We start from the raw sequence: 16,828 nt of genomic DNA, 5'->3' as shown, positions 1-16,828 counted from the left end.
GAGAGACTTGGAGGTATGCAATTCAATGGAGAAATGGATAGAAACTTGGGTAATGGTTAGAAAATGCATTCATTCTATAAACCTGCAGGAGGAGTTCTTCAAATTAATAAATTGTTGGTATATGGTCCCTTGGCGTATAAGTAAATTTAACAAACTAAACAAAAGGCGATGCTGGAGATGCTCACATACACACGACACATTTTTGCATATTTGGTGGAAGTGTGAAAAAAATAAGCTATTAAAATCATAATTAACAGAAATTGTATTATTTGAATTATTGTGGGGAAATATTAAGCTTTAACCACAAACCTGGCTTTTTCATTTTTAGATCTCACCGCAATAAATAAGCTGAACAAATACTTAGTATAAATATATTGTTGGCAATTAAAATATGTATGGCAATGGACTTTATAAAACCTGAGCCACCTGCATGGTCTAAAATAACTAGTCAGATCTCACCCCAAGGTAGAATGAAAAAACAATTTTAGAGTTTGAATAGTAAATTATCTTTATATAAAGAAATATGGACCCCTTGGCGGGAGTACATAGAAGAGTTGGAAAATCCCCTATGGAACTGTGTCTTGCATGAAAAACAAATTTTGGTTAGCTGACAATTCCTTAGAATTAATTGATTAAGAAGGAGGGAAGGAGGGCAGAGCCAAGCAGCCAAACCGAGCAGACGCATGCTTGATGGGCTCCGAGCCAGAAATCAATAAAACAGCGTTTTATTCCTTGCAAACTTAACCCGAACTACGGAAAACCTACCATGGGTCACAAGACCAAAGAACCGAGGGAAGACAAACTCACAGAGAGCAGGAATATTGAAGAATTCCTCCGTCAACCGTATGGAGCCTACTGGCCCAAAATGGCTGCCAACATTGATGGCTACTCCGACTCATCTGAGGAGATACTGCAGAGCAGGGGAGCGGCGGACCTATTACCTCCACTGCAATCCACGCCGGTCCCATGGGCTTGTGCCTGTCACCAGCCATATTGAAAGAGATGCTGAATAATCTCCAGAAGACCATACAGGCTGATGTGGCTGCACTCCAGGCCACCCTCACAGTCATGATCGGGCGCAATAGAGACAATGACGGAAAGCCACACAAAGAAAGTAGAGGCCCTGGAAACAGAGGTACATGCTATAAAACAGCAACACGCCGCACTAGTGCAACGCTTTGTAGACAGAGGACACCAGACCCTGCACTAACCTTAAAGTTCGCTGGCTATCGGAGGAGATCCCAAATGCGGAGCCCCCACACCTCATAAGGCGACTGGTGGGGTCCCTCCTGCTGCCCAAACAGGTGAAGAGTATCACTGTCGAAGGCGTATTCAGGATTCAGAAGCCAAGAGGTGCCCCGGAGTCATAGAAACATAGAAACATAGAATGTGACGGCAGATCAGAACCATTCGGCCCATCTAGTCTGCCCAATTTTCTAAATACTTTCATTAGTCCCTGGCCTTATCTTATAGTTAGGATAGCCTTATGCCTATCCCACGCATGTTTAAACTACTTTACTGTGTCAACCTCTACCACTTCAGCTGGAAGGCTATTCCATGCATCCACTACCCTCTCAGTAAAGTAATACTTCCTGATAGTATTTTTAAACCTTTGTCCCCAGACCCCAGAGAAGTAGTGGTACGTTTCCACACTCTCAGGGACAAAATAGCAGTGCAAGCCGCACTGAAGGGGGCCCCGCCACTCTCCTTCGAAAACATGAGACTCTCCTTCTATGCTGATCTCACGGGAGACACCATGCAGTGGAGAAGATCCCTGCAGCACCTCACAACACAGCTCAGAGCCAAGGATATCTGCTACCGATGGAGGTTGCCACGGATACTACAAATACAGCATGGAGAAACCACCTACTCGGTACAAAACCTACAGCAAACAGCCAACATCCTAGAGAACCTGGGCCTTCCAGGGGACACTTTGTCACAACCTACACCGAGAGAGACAACAGCAGTGCAACGCCTGAAGGACCCGATACAGCTTGCCCCATCTAAACCTCCAAAGAAATGCTCCAGCACACCGACATTGGCTCCTACCAGATGCGCATACATGCTGAATAGCAGGATGTTATCCATCACCAGCATAGTTCCCTGAAGGGCTTTTAGTACATCAATGCTTGGCAACCATTTTATGGTTTTGTTTTTTTGTTCTTATGTTTTGTTTTTTTCTTGTTTAGTTGTACCACTGTTCATGCTTTTATCAACCATTTATGTTTTTTATAATAATTTACAACTCTAATAAGCATGTAAAGGTTTGGTTAGATTGCTACACCACTCAGTCAGCAGAGATAGTCTGCAGCCATAGCTGTTCCCAACCCCTGCCTCTGCAACCTAGTGCACCAAGACCTACAGAGAAATGCAGAGGCATAAAACACTCGTAAGGCTATTAGCCTGACAACTTCTGAACCCACACAGTCACAGATAAAATAGATCAGGCTATAGCCCAATCACTTAGTCTCCATGTCTAGCCCATAGCATACAACACTTACAGTCTTGGACTGTACCTACTAATTTACTCTCATCGACACACACTACTTTTTTAACGGGTCCTGCAACCTTCTGTCTGGAGCACCCCCTTACCCATACAGAAGGCTAACAGCAGGGACCATTCCCTCAGCTGCTAGTAACACCCAAGTCACGGACCATGCACATGTACAACCACGCATAATAGACACTAGCAATTCCTCAAATTCACAAAACCCTCAGCTCACTGGCCAGTCTGTTACATCATGATTAGTTCAAATGCTATTATTTGAATGTTGTCTACTATTTGAAAATGTTTGTATGTAACCATGCTATGTCCCTCTCACACCAATGAGCTGGGAAATAAAATAAAGAAATAAAAAAAGAAGGAGGAAATACCAAAATCCTCCATACAAGAAAGTTCCAAATATATAGTTAAGTTGTAATGTATGGATGCATGACAGGGTGGGATATGAATGAGGATTATAAGGAGTTATAATTTTCTTTCTTTACTTATTTTTTCCTCTATTGAAGATAATCCCTACTTTTTATGTTTTAAGTTAAATTATAACTAAAGTGAAGGGGTAACCAGGAAAGGGAATTGAAGAGGGATAGAAGAGAAGTAAAGGAGTAAATAAAGAAAGAAAAGTTTATTCAATCCAATGTGATTTTAATATTTGTTGTATGTATAACATTTTGTTTCTGATTGTGGTTTATAATCAAGACATTCAATAAAAATTTAATTATTTTTTTTTTAATACAAATGAGAATGTGTAGTATTTTTTAAATGTAGTAATGTATTAAACAGAACATACCTTGCCCTGCCACCTTATAAAGCTGTTCAATTGGAAATCTCACAGTCTCATCAGTAATATATTTTTCAGTTATTCCAGAAAAATATGCATTAAATAAGTCTGTTGGTTCCCATTCATGGAGATGATAGCGCTTGTGAGAGCTGGGGTCCATTCTGAATGCCTGTAATGTTCTGTGATGATAATGTCACCAGGACACTGTCATATACTTTGTTAATTAGCATTATCAGGTAGTGGATCCTGTTGACTAACTGACACGAGACTTATCATGAGTCAGTGCAAGTCAATATCAACATGGATATAGTACAATGTGCTCATGACTTGAACGGAAAAAAAATATAGATACATTTTTTAATGAATCGCTCAGTTAACCCTTTAATATTATACCAAGCTCTTAGAGGGTTATTTGCTAAAGAGCGAAATGTGACCAACTTACAACAGAAACCCAACATGTGATCCAAAATACCCTACATTTTGTAATTCTCTTGTCAACACATAATGACTTAAGTGATTAACTAAATATTTTGGAATATACATGAGATTATATGTCCCATCCATTTATGCATTCATCCAACCATCCATCCTCATTGGCTGCGTACTGCTTACATATCCTCTGCAGAGCCGAGCTGATATTTTAGCAAAACAAAATGTTCAAGCACTTTCTACCATTCCCCCATAATATCCAACTGTCTGGAAATAAATACACTAGCAAGGGTAGGCAACCTTCGTCACTAAAGATGCTTCTTCCCTGATGCTTTGCCAGCATTATGTCTGTAGGAGCATTATGGGAAATATAGTCCACGGCATATGGAGTGCTGAAGGTTGCCTACCCCTGCACTAGACATCTCATTTCATTGGAAGCAAGCTTTAATGAAACCTGCGGTAACAAGAAAACTCTGTGATCGTGTTACTTCTAATAGACTTTATCAGATGAAAGAAATAATTACTGAGAGAAATGACTTTTCTCATAGACTGTGGAACCTTTGATAAAAAGTGCAACCTCATTTCCATATTGCCTTGTTGTCTCATTGTTTAATACATGTTACTACAAATCTAAAGCCACTCTAAATACATTCTGAATCCAATAACTCAGGCGTTAAGGTCAAAGGCATGCGCGCTAATGTTAACCAGTACAACTACATTTTAACCTATTCTTTCCACTTGGTGGACAAATCAAACAATTTGAATCTCAGGAAGAATCCAAACATCATAACCCACTTTAGAGTGCATTGACCCCTTAACTGGAAACCGCAGATGTTACTGCTCACGTTCCCTACTTACGATGAAAAAACCAGAAGCGTTTGCAGTGCATGGTTAGCTTTTTGGCTGAGAGTGTCAGCTGATCACTGTGAGATAATGAGCTAAGCTTGCACCAATCTCCATCAGAATTAGTGGAGGAATTCATAGCAATTCAATGAATTGGGAATTGTGGAGGAATGACAAAGCAATAACCCATTGTTAACCAATTGAACCAATTGAATTTAGTTAGCACAAATGCCCAGTTAGTCCTATCAAAAAGTCAAAAGGGAGGTTCTACTCTGTGTTAACTGATAAAAAATGGATTATCTACTCAGTGATAATTGAGAAAATAAAGGGGATTATCTACTCTGTGTTAATTAGGAAAAAGATAATAATACCCCAAAAGTAATCCAACTCTCATCAAAGTTATTACTCACCCAACTGAACTGAGGAGATATTACCAAGGAACAATTACTTCCCCCCACGGGTGCCAAATAGGTCCATTTCACACTTACAGGAACTAACAGAGGTAAAAATGTAAGTTTGCCCTTCACTTCTGTCACTCCGATAAAATGGGAACTTAAATAGGCGTTCACTGCCTGTCCACAAGTATGGCATCTCCAAATACGGCTGCTCTAATGAATCAAAAAGGCAAAGCCACGATGATGTAATCGCTAAAATTGGATAAAATTGAAGATGAAGAGAAAGGCTGGGAGTGCAATTAGAAAATAAATATATGATCCATAACATGGATTGAGTATGTAATCAATTAGAGTTATTCCTTTTTCTTTTGTTCATTTTTATGATCTACCAATGTAAGCAGAATATTAAAGTGCAACAGTAAAATACTTTGATAAAGTGCTTAAGGACAAGTCAGTTTAACTTATCAAATTAATAAAGGGCATTAAAGAAAAATAAAGTGCATTGAAGGAAAAAATGTCCACAATCAAAAGTGATTTATAAATGTGTGGAATTAATTCAAATGCATTCTAGGCAATAAAGTGCCTAATACAGGAAGAATATTCTTAAAAATCACAGTGTATGTAATATTAATCTGTAAGACTGTGTACAATTAATTAGAAGATAAATTAGAAAAAACGATATCATGCAATATAAGTATGCATAACCAAGCATTAACGTGTACATGTGCAAAACAATGAAGTGCTTGAAGGATCACTATAAGGGCAGGAACACAAACATGTATGGATCATAGCATAACACTTTGATATGATGTAAGTGAATTGGTGATTATGGTATTAAACTCACAAACAAAGGTGAAAATCAGGCCTCTCACCCCCTTGGGGTATGTGAAGTATGAAACTTGATAGTAGCTCCAAATATGATAAATATCTAAAGTACAACACGTATTTAGCAGCAGGCCATTCCAGAAACCCTAGATATGTATTTATCATCATTATACTAATAATTTAGAATTGTCGCATGACCATGATGAATGATTAGAGTAATCAATATATATTATTACTAATATAAACCAGTGTCATTATTCACAAGGCCTATTTTTAATAAAAAAAAAACAGGGTGTCAAGATCGTATTTTACTTTTTTTTCATAATAATATATTTGTTGAAAAAGTATCTTTGCATCAGCTTGAAAAGAGATTTGTGTATAAATCTCAGCCCATGATGCAGTTTGTTGTTTGTTCCAATATCTAGCTAGAGATATTTTATAAGCTAAGAAAATATTAATAAGCAGATACATGGAGATACCATCGTATATTGGAAGATCAAGATGAAAGAGGAACATTTCTGGGGTTAGTATGTAAGTATCATTTACCAATGATCCGATCATTTTTTGAAGTTCCAGCTTAAGATGGGTTAGAGATTTACATTCCCATCCTATATGTAGATGAGTTCCTATTTCATTTTTACACCGCCAGCATGGATTTGTATTGGTTGTTTTAAATTTATTTAATTGCTTTGGAACTAGGTACCATCTGTGGGAAAATTTATAATACTGTTCTTGTAAGGAGATACAATGTGAAGCTTTCCTGGTATTCTGCCAAGCCTTAACCCATATTTGAGGGGACATTTAAATAATAGAAACTTTTTCCCAACTAATTACACATTTTGATTTAACTGGATTAGATTCTGATGAAAGCAATGAAGTTATTTTTTAAATTCGCTTGGTCAGAGAATATGAGAGGATGAATTTATCCCAGGCATTAATCGGTAAAAGGGGAGATGTATTTAAAAAATTCTTGAGTCTCAGAAAATTGAATATTTCGACAGATGGCAAATTTTAATTTTAATTAAGGTCAGAAAAGTTTCTGAGACTATTATGTATATATAAATATGAAATTAAATTAATTCCATAATTTTTCCATGAATCTAATGAAATATTGTCTATATATAGAGAGACTGACTCTATGGGAGAAGCATATGAGACAAAGTTACCTATTTTCTTTTCTTTATTAAGTTAATAAAGTGTAGCTAATAAGTCTTTAATTATTTTGGATTTAATATTTAATTTTTTTTAGCAGTCTTTTAGAGGACCAATTAAGTAAGAAAGGCTCAAGCGGTCTATAACAATATTTCTCAATATTATAACCCGGAGTATTTCTTTTACTATTCATATCCCAGGCTAAAAGATGAGATAACATAGACAACTGATGTAGTAGTTTAAGATCTGGAAAACCCAGTCTACTAATGTTTACATTTCTTTTAAGAATGAAACTTGGAACTCTTGGCTCCCTAGCGTTCCATACACATTTCGAAAACAGGACTTCAAATTGCTTCAAGCGATTCTTGGGAACTTGTAGTGGTATAACTCTAAATAGGTATAACATCCTGGGTACTACATTGGATTTTACAATATTTATTCACCCCATCCATGCTACCTCCATATGTTTCCAACGGCTTAGTAAAAAATGTTAAGTAGCTTAACAAATAGTTATAATTAACTGATATAATTTCTTAAAATTTTGGACAGATTTGAATCCCAAGATAATCTATCTTTTTATTTTACCAATCCAATTGTATCAGATCCATTAATTGTTCAATTTGAGCATCTGTTAAATAGAAGGAAATAGTTTTAGTTTTTAACAAATGTAATTCATAATTAGAATAAGAGCTATAAGTTTCAATTATCTTTAAAATATTTGAAACAGAAATAATTGGAGATGTGAGTGATAGAAAAATGTCGTCCTTGTTTACCAATCTTTATGCCAAGGACCCCCTCTGCATTGCGTATATATGTTGCTAAAGGTTCTATGGATAGAGCATAGAGTAATGGAGCCAGTGGACAGCCATGTCTTGTACCATTTTTGATATTAAAAAACTCAAAGTCCATTAATTGACCTTTGATTTTTGGCTCTAGGTTGGTATATAGAGCCATAGTACGATGAAAGAAAATATCTGTAATCCCAAAGGGATGTAGAGTCTCCTCCAGGAAGTTCCAGTTGATTCTATCAAATGTCTTCTTGGCATCATGCATCAGGCCATAAAGACTGATGGAACTTCCTGGAGATGGACTTAGTCTAATATTCCCAATATTCTGAGTGTATTGTCTTCTCTCGCTCTACCTAACATAAAGCCAGATTGGTTGGGGTGAACTAATTAAGACATCACCAAATTTAATCTTTGTGCTAAGATTTTAGAATATATTTTTTATATCCTGATTAATCAAGGATATTGGTCTGTAATGTGGGATCTTTAGCCAGCTTTACAATTGGGAATATTGAAGGTTCCAGCACTTTATCAAATATACAAGTCAGCAGGGGTGATAGTATGGGATCTAAAACCCAATAGAATAATGCTGAAAACCCGTCTGAACCTGGAGCTTTTTCTCCCTTCATTTGTAGTATTGTTCTTGAGACCTCCTTAATGGAGAATGGTTGATTTAATTTTTCCAAACCTGCTGCAGAAAGATAGGGCAAATTTAGATTATTCAAAAATAATCTGATCACTTGTTTGGATTTCTGTACTTCAGGTAAGTTATATAAAGATTCATAATAATATCTGAAGGCATTGCCAATTTGAGAGGGAGAAAGACAAGTATTTTAATTTATATTTAATTAATTTTATCCTATTCAAGTGTTTTTTTTGTCAAAGTTCTGGTTGGTCTGTTATTACTGTATCACCATTGATGTTTTAATCTAGTTAAGGCTTTATCAGCTTTGTCCCTCATCTTAGATTTTATATTCTCCTGGATTGATTTAATTTCATCCATTCTAGCTAGGGATGGATTTAAATTATTAAGTCTTTCCAAGTTTGCCAAAACAATATATCATTCTGCAAGATCTTTGCCTCAAGTCCGGTTTCATCCTGGAACCTTTTTTAATGAGGTGGCCCCTTAAGAAACTTTTTCGGGAGCACCAAAGTGTTATTGATATGTCTGTTTCAATAAGGGTTTCATTTATTCTCCAATTCATTCTCATTTTGTACTGAGGATTATTTTTTATAATAATTTGGATATGGGCATGATCAGACCATGTTATATTTCCTATTCTGGAATCTTTACAACCCATTAGTGCATTTCCATACATTAAAAAAATGTGCATTTCAATAAAAAGTAAAATCTTTATCTAAGAGGTGGTGTGTTTTCCTTACATAATATAAATTACATTTTGCAAGACAAAGGGAAAATTTATCAGCTTTAAACTTTTGAATGGTGTCGAATGTTAGATTGTTCATACTTTTCCTATCTAAATCATAATTAGCTATGCAATTTAAGTCTCCCCCAAATATTATTGTCCCTATAGCAAATTTCTCAGTTCTATTTATAGTACAATTTAAAAATCTTATAGTTTGTTTTGAAGGTGCATAGGGATTAGCAAAGGTAAACAATATATTGTTAATTAGACAGACTAAGGCAATATATTTTTCCTCTTTCTGATTCATGGTATATATGTTCAAATTTAAATTAGCAGATAATATCAAGGTGACCCCTCTTTTTTCTTTCCTTTTAGAGATGAAACAAATAAATGGGATATTTACTATATTTCCATGTATTAGGGTGGTTTTGTTCCCAATGGGTCTCCTGAATAAATTCAATATCAGTTTTTTTTTTCTTTTAACAACAAATCATACAAATAAGATCTCTTCTGGGGAGAATTTAAACCATGTGAATTAATTGATATACGCTTAAGAGACATCAAAAGCAATATCATCCACTCTCATTCTCAAAAATCTCAAATCAAATAATAAAGTGGAAAAGGCCTGCTGTGTACATAAAACAAACAATACATTACAAATTTCAATCACAAAACCATCTCCCTCATTGCTCCAGAAAGAGTTATACAGGATCTTCCTGAGGCACAAGGAAAATAATTGTCCCATTCCACTAGGGCAACAATTAAGTAAGTCCAATAGGGACCCGATGGAGAAGAGAGGAGGAGAGGAAATAAATAAAAAAAATAACTCAGAATAAATGCATATATAAATAATTAAAACAAAGTTAGAATTTGTTTTGCTTCAATCTGAGGTATCTATGATAACTTTAATTGTAGATTGTTAAATAAAACTGTGTTTGAGTAGCATTACCCCTTTTTCCTCTTGGATGTTTTCCCCCTTTGAGAATTAAATGGAAACTAAATTGCAGATTGCTATTAGTCCTATCCAAATACATCTATAAGAAATTATTTATTATATTTAAATGTCTATAAACTAGACTTGTTAATCTTTCATACAATAACTCAGGTCTTATGTTATGAAATAACATTCACTAAAATTAGAGATTCGAGTTGGTGGTTGGAAATTATTAATAAAATTAAGGTATCCCAAATTTTTACCAACAATAATCTTATAAATTAAGGTATCCTAAATTTTTATAAACAAAAAACTTATAAAATAAAAATAATTATTTTGTGATTAGTATTATCTTATGATAAAGAGAGTAGTTTATTTTAATTCGGGATTTTTCCATTTCAGGGTATTGTGACTCCTCAAATATGGGTAATTTTTTCAACATTGCACATTTTTCTCCTTTTTTAAAACTATTTTTCTTAGAGTAATTTTCTATTACTATTCAAAAAAAAAAGAAAGAGAACAACTTTATCCAGATATGACTTGGATGACATATATTACATAATATGTGATAATATGGTAAACAATAAAAAGTGGCTCAGCTTACTAATTATAGCATTGAATACAGCAAATCGAAAGCCAAAGCTGATATTATTATTCTAATAACATGCAATCTTGAATTTTACACTTACTTAAACATTTTTATAACGTGACCTATCAAACTTACTTGTGAAAATATATTTTTTATAGGCAATGTGTGCTTTGTGATCAGAAAATTACGTGTCTGTATCTAATAGAATTATAAATCATTCATATTATTATCAATCCATATCCAATTCCTAAAATGCAAAAGAATTATTGAACATATAAGTCATAAGTGTTATTAGCAATTTCCTTCTCACTTTCTTTTCTTCTCACTTCTCATCTATTGCTTAAAAATTGGTGTAATACTAAGTGTGAATATAGATTTTGCCATGAAGTTTCTTTATTAATTATTAGCTGTGCATTTTAACAAATTTACCTTAGCGTAGGGCTATATATTCATAGTTAGTTCTTATTTTAAACTGACTATGTATATCATTAAATTATTATTAGAGTGCAAGCAAGCTTAAAATTTTTCCTGAAGGGTACTTTTACCCTAAAAAAATGTTTATATCCTTCATCATTACTCAATCTTCATTATGCCCCATGCTATCAATTTTTCTTTTAGTTGTTGTGGTTCCATAATATTTTATGTTTTCTCTTTATAACTTATCCGGATCTTCAGTGGAAAACCCCAAGAATATTTTATGTCGTTATCTCGAAGGCATTTTAATTAATTAGCTAAATTTCTTTCTTTTCTGATGGGTTTCTAAAGAAATATCTGCAAATGCCTTTAGTAAGGAGTATTTCTTATTTTTGGAAGGATATTTTCTCATTTCATTTACAAGCAGCTCTTGATGCCCTGATGCGGTAGTTGGCGAATTGAATAATTACATCTCTTGGTTCATTGGATTGGAGTAGATACAGTGTTTTTTTATGGAAAGGTTTTGTTCCATGGCCCAACATCTCTGGGGCCATGGAACAAAGATTAATGTCAAACCACTAATTTAACACAAATACTCAATGCAGAATACACAATACATTATAATTACTTCTGCAAGTAAATATCCCTTCACTCCCCAAAAAAATTAAATAAAATGAAAATTAAGTGTGTGTGTATATGAAGGTTATCGTGTATGTGAATATGTATATGTACGAGTCTGTGTCTTTCTTTTTTTTTTTTTCTTTTTTTTTTTTAATTCTTTATTTTTGAAGTGCAGATAATTACATACAACTTGTCACGCCCCAACAGCTTATGACAGGAGACAAAATACACAGCTTGTAAGCAGAAGGGCAGTGAGAAAAACATGCACAATTTTTAAGGAGTATAATTGTTTGAATTCTTGCTTTAGCGCAGAAACAAGCAAGGTAAAAAGCAACGTTTAACAGGCTTATGGCCTAAATAGTTACTGCACATATTGTTAAGTTAAGTTGTTGGGTTAAACTAATGCACTTGTCAGGAAAGAATATGCAGAGGAGTGACAAAGGGTGCAGACAGGACATGTGCAATCTTAATTTTAGCTATTCAATTAGGTTCATGCTATGCTTGGCAATGTTGCATGTTATGTTAGGTTACATTTATGCTAATGTGTAAGTTGCTCAAAAACATGTGAGAGACTTACAGGCAGTATCAACAAATAACAAGCTTAGAGTTTAGACAAGGTTAGAGTTTAAAATTTCCACCCCAAGGAGATCCCATGCCAGACAGGTGAGGATCAGCGCTTATATGCCAGGTCCTCCTTTTTCATATACAGGGTAACTGTTCCATGATCAACGAGTAGGTGACTGCTTTAATGTTTGTTGGCTTGTAGTACTTTAAGTACTCCTGGAGGAGGGAGCTGGTCTCGTTGTGGGTAGTCCAGTCGGGTGCTTGCTTTAGGATGTCCCAGCAGTTTGCTAGGAGCAGCATGGCGGCTGTGTGTGGTCAGTCCTTGTTGCGGCCCCCTTGTGGTGAGCTGTGCAGTGTGGCGGGTTAGGCCGGTGTGCTGTAGGGTTGTCGCACTCTGTTTTTGTTAGTCCCCGGCTTGCCAGGCGTTCGTTGGTTAAGTATGTGAGGTCTCGGCACTTACGCGCTGCTCCCGCTGAGATCGAGTCTGCAATCCGCTTGTGTGGCGTCAGGGTAGATGGGTGCATCCAGTGCTTGCCATGAGGTCTCCGCCATTTTGGATGCGGCCTCTATGTTCTGGGTCCGCTCCGTCGCTGTTCCGAGCGCCGATGTTGTGGCACTCCGATGGGCCTCAGGGTGGGGACCGGGATCACCCCGCCGGTCCAGAGGGGGGGGAACAGGGCCAGACCCGCCTAGCCTTGCGTTTCTGCCTTACCACCGGTGGGCAGGATAGCTGGGCGGCGGCCGTCCACCCAGCTCACCGCCCGAGCGGTCCCCATCCTGTGCGACAGGGATCGCCCCTCCGAGGGACTGGAACTTCACAGCGAGCCTCTCCCCGGGACCAGTGTGGCTTCTCACGCCGGGTAACAGCTGCCGGTCTTCAGGTAAGCGTTTGGGTGATATTTAGGGGCTTAAAATAGGAGACTTTTGCAGGAGCCTCGCCATTGTGCGACCATTCAGCCTGGCGGTCCGGCCCCGCCCCCCGAGTCTGTGTCTTTCTGTGTTTACTAGGGGTGCGCATTGGCAAAAAATTTTGTTCGGTTCGGCACTTCTGAAATTCGGGACTTCGTCAATTCAGCAATTCGGCAATTCGGCACTCCAGCACTTCGGCACTTCGGTTCAGTTCGGCACTTCCGAAATTCTGGACTTTGGCAATATGGGAATTCGCCAATTCAGGAATGCGGCTCTTCTGTTAGGTTCGACAATTCCGAAATTCAGGACTTCGGCAATTCGCCATTTCGCCACTTCGGCAATATGGGACTTCGGCAATTCCGGACTTTGGCAATTCCCTAACCCTAATCCCTACCCCTAACCCTAAACCTTCACCTTCCCCAAACCCTACCCCCAAACCTACCCCAAACCCTACCCCTAACCCTACCCCGTACGCCTAACATCAACCCTACCCGTAAACCTACCCCTACTCTAAAAACATTAGAGTCACTGGATACTTTGTGATAATTTGTTTAGCTAGTGTTACCTTTTGCCCATTTCCCCTATATTTATAGACTCCACCATCTGGAGCAATACTGAGTTATCAAATCCGTGTCATATTATTCATTACCAGTAGAAATGTCGCGAACATAACATTTTCCGTTCGCGAAAAGCGAACGCGAACTTCCGCAAATGTTTGCGAACGGGCGAACCGGGCGAACCGCCATAGACTTCAATAGGCAGGTGAATTTTAAAACCCACAGGGACTCTTTCTGGCCACAATAGTGATGGAAAAGTTGTTTCAAGGGGACTAACACCTGGACTGTGGCATGCCGGAGGGGGATGCATGGCAAAACTCCCATGGAAAATTACATAGTTGATGTAGAGTCTGGTTTTAATCCATAAAGGGCATAAATCACCTAACATTCCTAAATTGTTTGGAATAACGTGCTTTAAAACATCAGGTATGATGTTGTATCGATCAGGTAGTGTAAGGGTTATGCCCGGGCTTCACAGTGACAGACCAAACTCCCCGTTTAACGCACCGCAAACAACCGCAAACAGTCCATTTGCACAACCGCAAACTCCCCATTTGCACAAGGTTGGATACCAAGCTAGCCATGTTCCGTTCCTTGTCCTCACTGATGTCATTGAAGGTCTCTCTTCCTCCACCCAGCCACGTACAACACCAAGGGTCCCCGAAAGGTGACAACAAGCCCCCTGTATTTTTTTTAAATGTACACTACTGTTACCAGATATGAGTTGCACTGGTGTAACACTGTGCCCTGGCAGGCCCTGAAATGCACACGTGTGAAGGAAACTGACTGCTATTATTTTACAGTCAAAAAGGTTTTTAAATGCAATCTATTGTGACACCAGATATGAGTGGTGGCACTGGGCAAGGGGGCACAGTATACGCTGTGAGCCTGACACACACGCTGGCAGGCAGGCAGGCAACTGCAATTAGATTACACAGGAAAAAAAAAGCAGACTGATGTTCTAGCCCTAAAAAGGGCTTTTTGGGGTGCTGTCCTTACAGCAGAGATCATATGAGTCCTACAGGACTGTAGTGGACACAGAATACACTAGCCTAGCTATCGATTTCCCTATTAAATCAGCAGCAGCTACACTGTCCCTGCTCTCACTAAGAATGCAGCTTCCGGGGGCGGGGCCTAGCTGTCATGGAGGAAAGACACACTTCGTGTGAGCTCCCTCAATATCTCACTTTAAGCAGCTATCAATAAGCGAATTTCGGTGAGCTCCTACCTAACCAACCCGACATGCTTAATAGCGGTCAGCAACTCGACAGAGTCTTACTTACCTCCGCGTGGCAAGTGTGGCCTGGTGCTCACCGGGCGGGAGAGGCGGGCGATCTCCCAATCCTGGGATGCCCAGGAGCAGCTACTTCCTGGCAGGAGCTCCGTTCCCCCTCCCCCCTTGGACCGGTGGGGGTTATCCTGGTCCACCCCTGAGAGGCTGTCTGGAGCTAATGGACGCAAAGAGCACAGCCGCCCAGGCTGACATACTCATCTGCGACTCTCCGAATATGGCGGCAGCCGCGTGTCCTCCTGGTACCAGCAAAGCATGGCAGGATATGAGTGTAAGCTGGACAGACTCGTTAATCAATTTTGGAAGCAAATAACAAGCAGGAAGCCCCAAACAAGCTCCACCACAGCCCCAACAAGCTCCACCACAGCTAAGCAAAGCAGTCCCCATTAAAATCCACCAACGCAAAAGGCGTCGAAGACGGGACTGGAGGCACAAACAGAAATGCAGAGCCTGCCCCACATCAAGCACTCGGCTCCACCTTAAGCCATCACAATCCCGCACCAGACGTGAAGCACCACCGGGAGAGATCCGACCACCCGACAAAACAAGCTTCCACCACCTCAAGCCGCGAACCCGGCAATCAGCCAGATACTTGCCTTTGTTGTTCCAGGTATCAGGGACTCCCAGCGTCTGCACCTGGCACCCAGAAGGGATCGGATGAGCACAAGCAGTAAATAGCCGATCCTCCACACCATGCCTTTGATCACATGAACTGCTCTCTGCACATTAACTAATCGTAAAGTAGCAAGCATTTAAACATGTCATTATTTCACCTCCTAAAGAGTTTATTGTCGTAGTTCCTTACATGCCTTTACCTTAACCGTTCATGTATTTTGTTATTCACTAGTCTCATCTCATGGGGCGACTCACACTTGATTTATAACTAGTGGTGGAGCTGCTGATATAAATACACAGTTGATAACGTGCAAGCTACACCCTAAACATGACAGCCATCTTTCACAACAATGTACTGCTATATACTCATAACCTCAATGCAATTAGCCATGATATACGCACGTTCAGCCTAGCATGCTCAAATATAACACACTTCTGTCTAAAAAAAAAAATAATACAAAAGAAAAGAAAAAAAAAGAATGCAGTTTCCGAATGAATCTAAAATGGATGCTGTCCAGGAGGTGGGAGGGTCTGGGAGGGAGGGTCTGCTGCTGATTGACTGGAATGTGTCTGCTGACTGTGAGGTACAGGGTCAAAGTTTACTCAATGATGATGAATAGGGGGCGGACCGAACATCGCATATGTTCGCCATCCGTGGCGAACGCGAACAAGCTATGTTCGCCAGGAACTATTCGCCAGCGAACCGTTCGGGACATCTCTAATTACCAGATGATTATTTGTCTCTTTATTGTGATTTTGCTTCTTTTTAATATGCAGTGGTGCTAAAATAAATTACCAGCCTGTGTGCAATCTAACCTAATTGACTATTTTATTCCTAACATCATACATTTCATAAACATGTATTTCAATATCCTTGGCTTGTTTTTTCTCCTAAAACAAAACAGTATAAAATAAAATCAATTTAAGAAAATGAATTTAAAATGAAGCAATAAAATGTTTTATATAGAGTTTTATTTGTGTTGGTTATTTATGCTGCAATTGAAATAATTTTAAATCGTTTTAAAATTATCATTATCATTATTAGTAGTAATATAACCATTTATTGATATAACAGTATATATTCCAGAAGCGTACCTCACAAACACTTCAAAAGGGATAAATACAAACAAAATTACGACCCCAGAGGGGAAGTATTCGGGGGGGGGGGGGGGGTGAAACACAAAGTTATATACAAAAGGGATACAACCTGAGAATCAGGATGAAATAGTGGTTGGAATTTAGGAATAAATAACTACA

The sequence above is a fragment of the Pelobates fuscus genome, chromosome 11 (genome assembly GCF_036172605.1).
Source record: "Pelobates fuscus isolate aPelFus1 chromosome 11, aPelFus1.pri, whole genome shotgun sequence".
Lineage (NCBI taxonomy): Eukaryota > Metazoa > Chordata > Amphibia > Anura > Pelobatidae > Pelobates > Pelobates fuscus.
The sequence above is the reverse complement of the archived record's forward strand: the minus strand, read 5'-3'. Positions refer to the sequence as shown.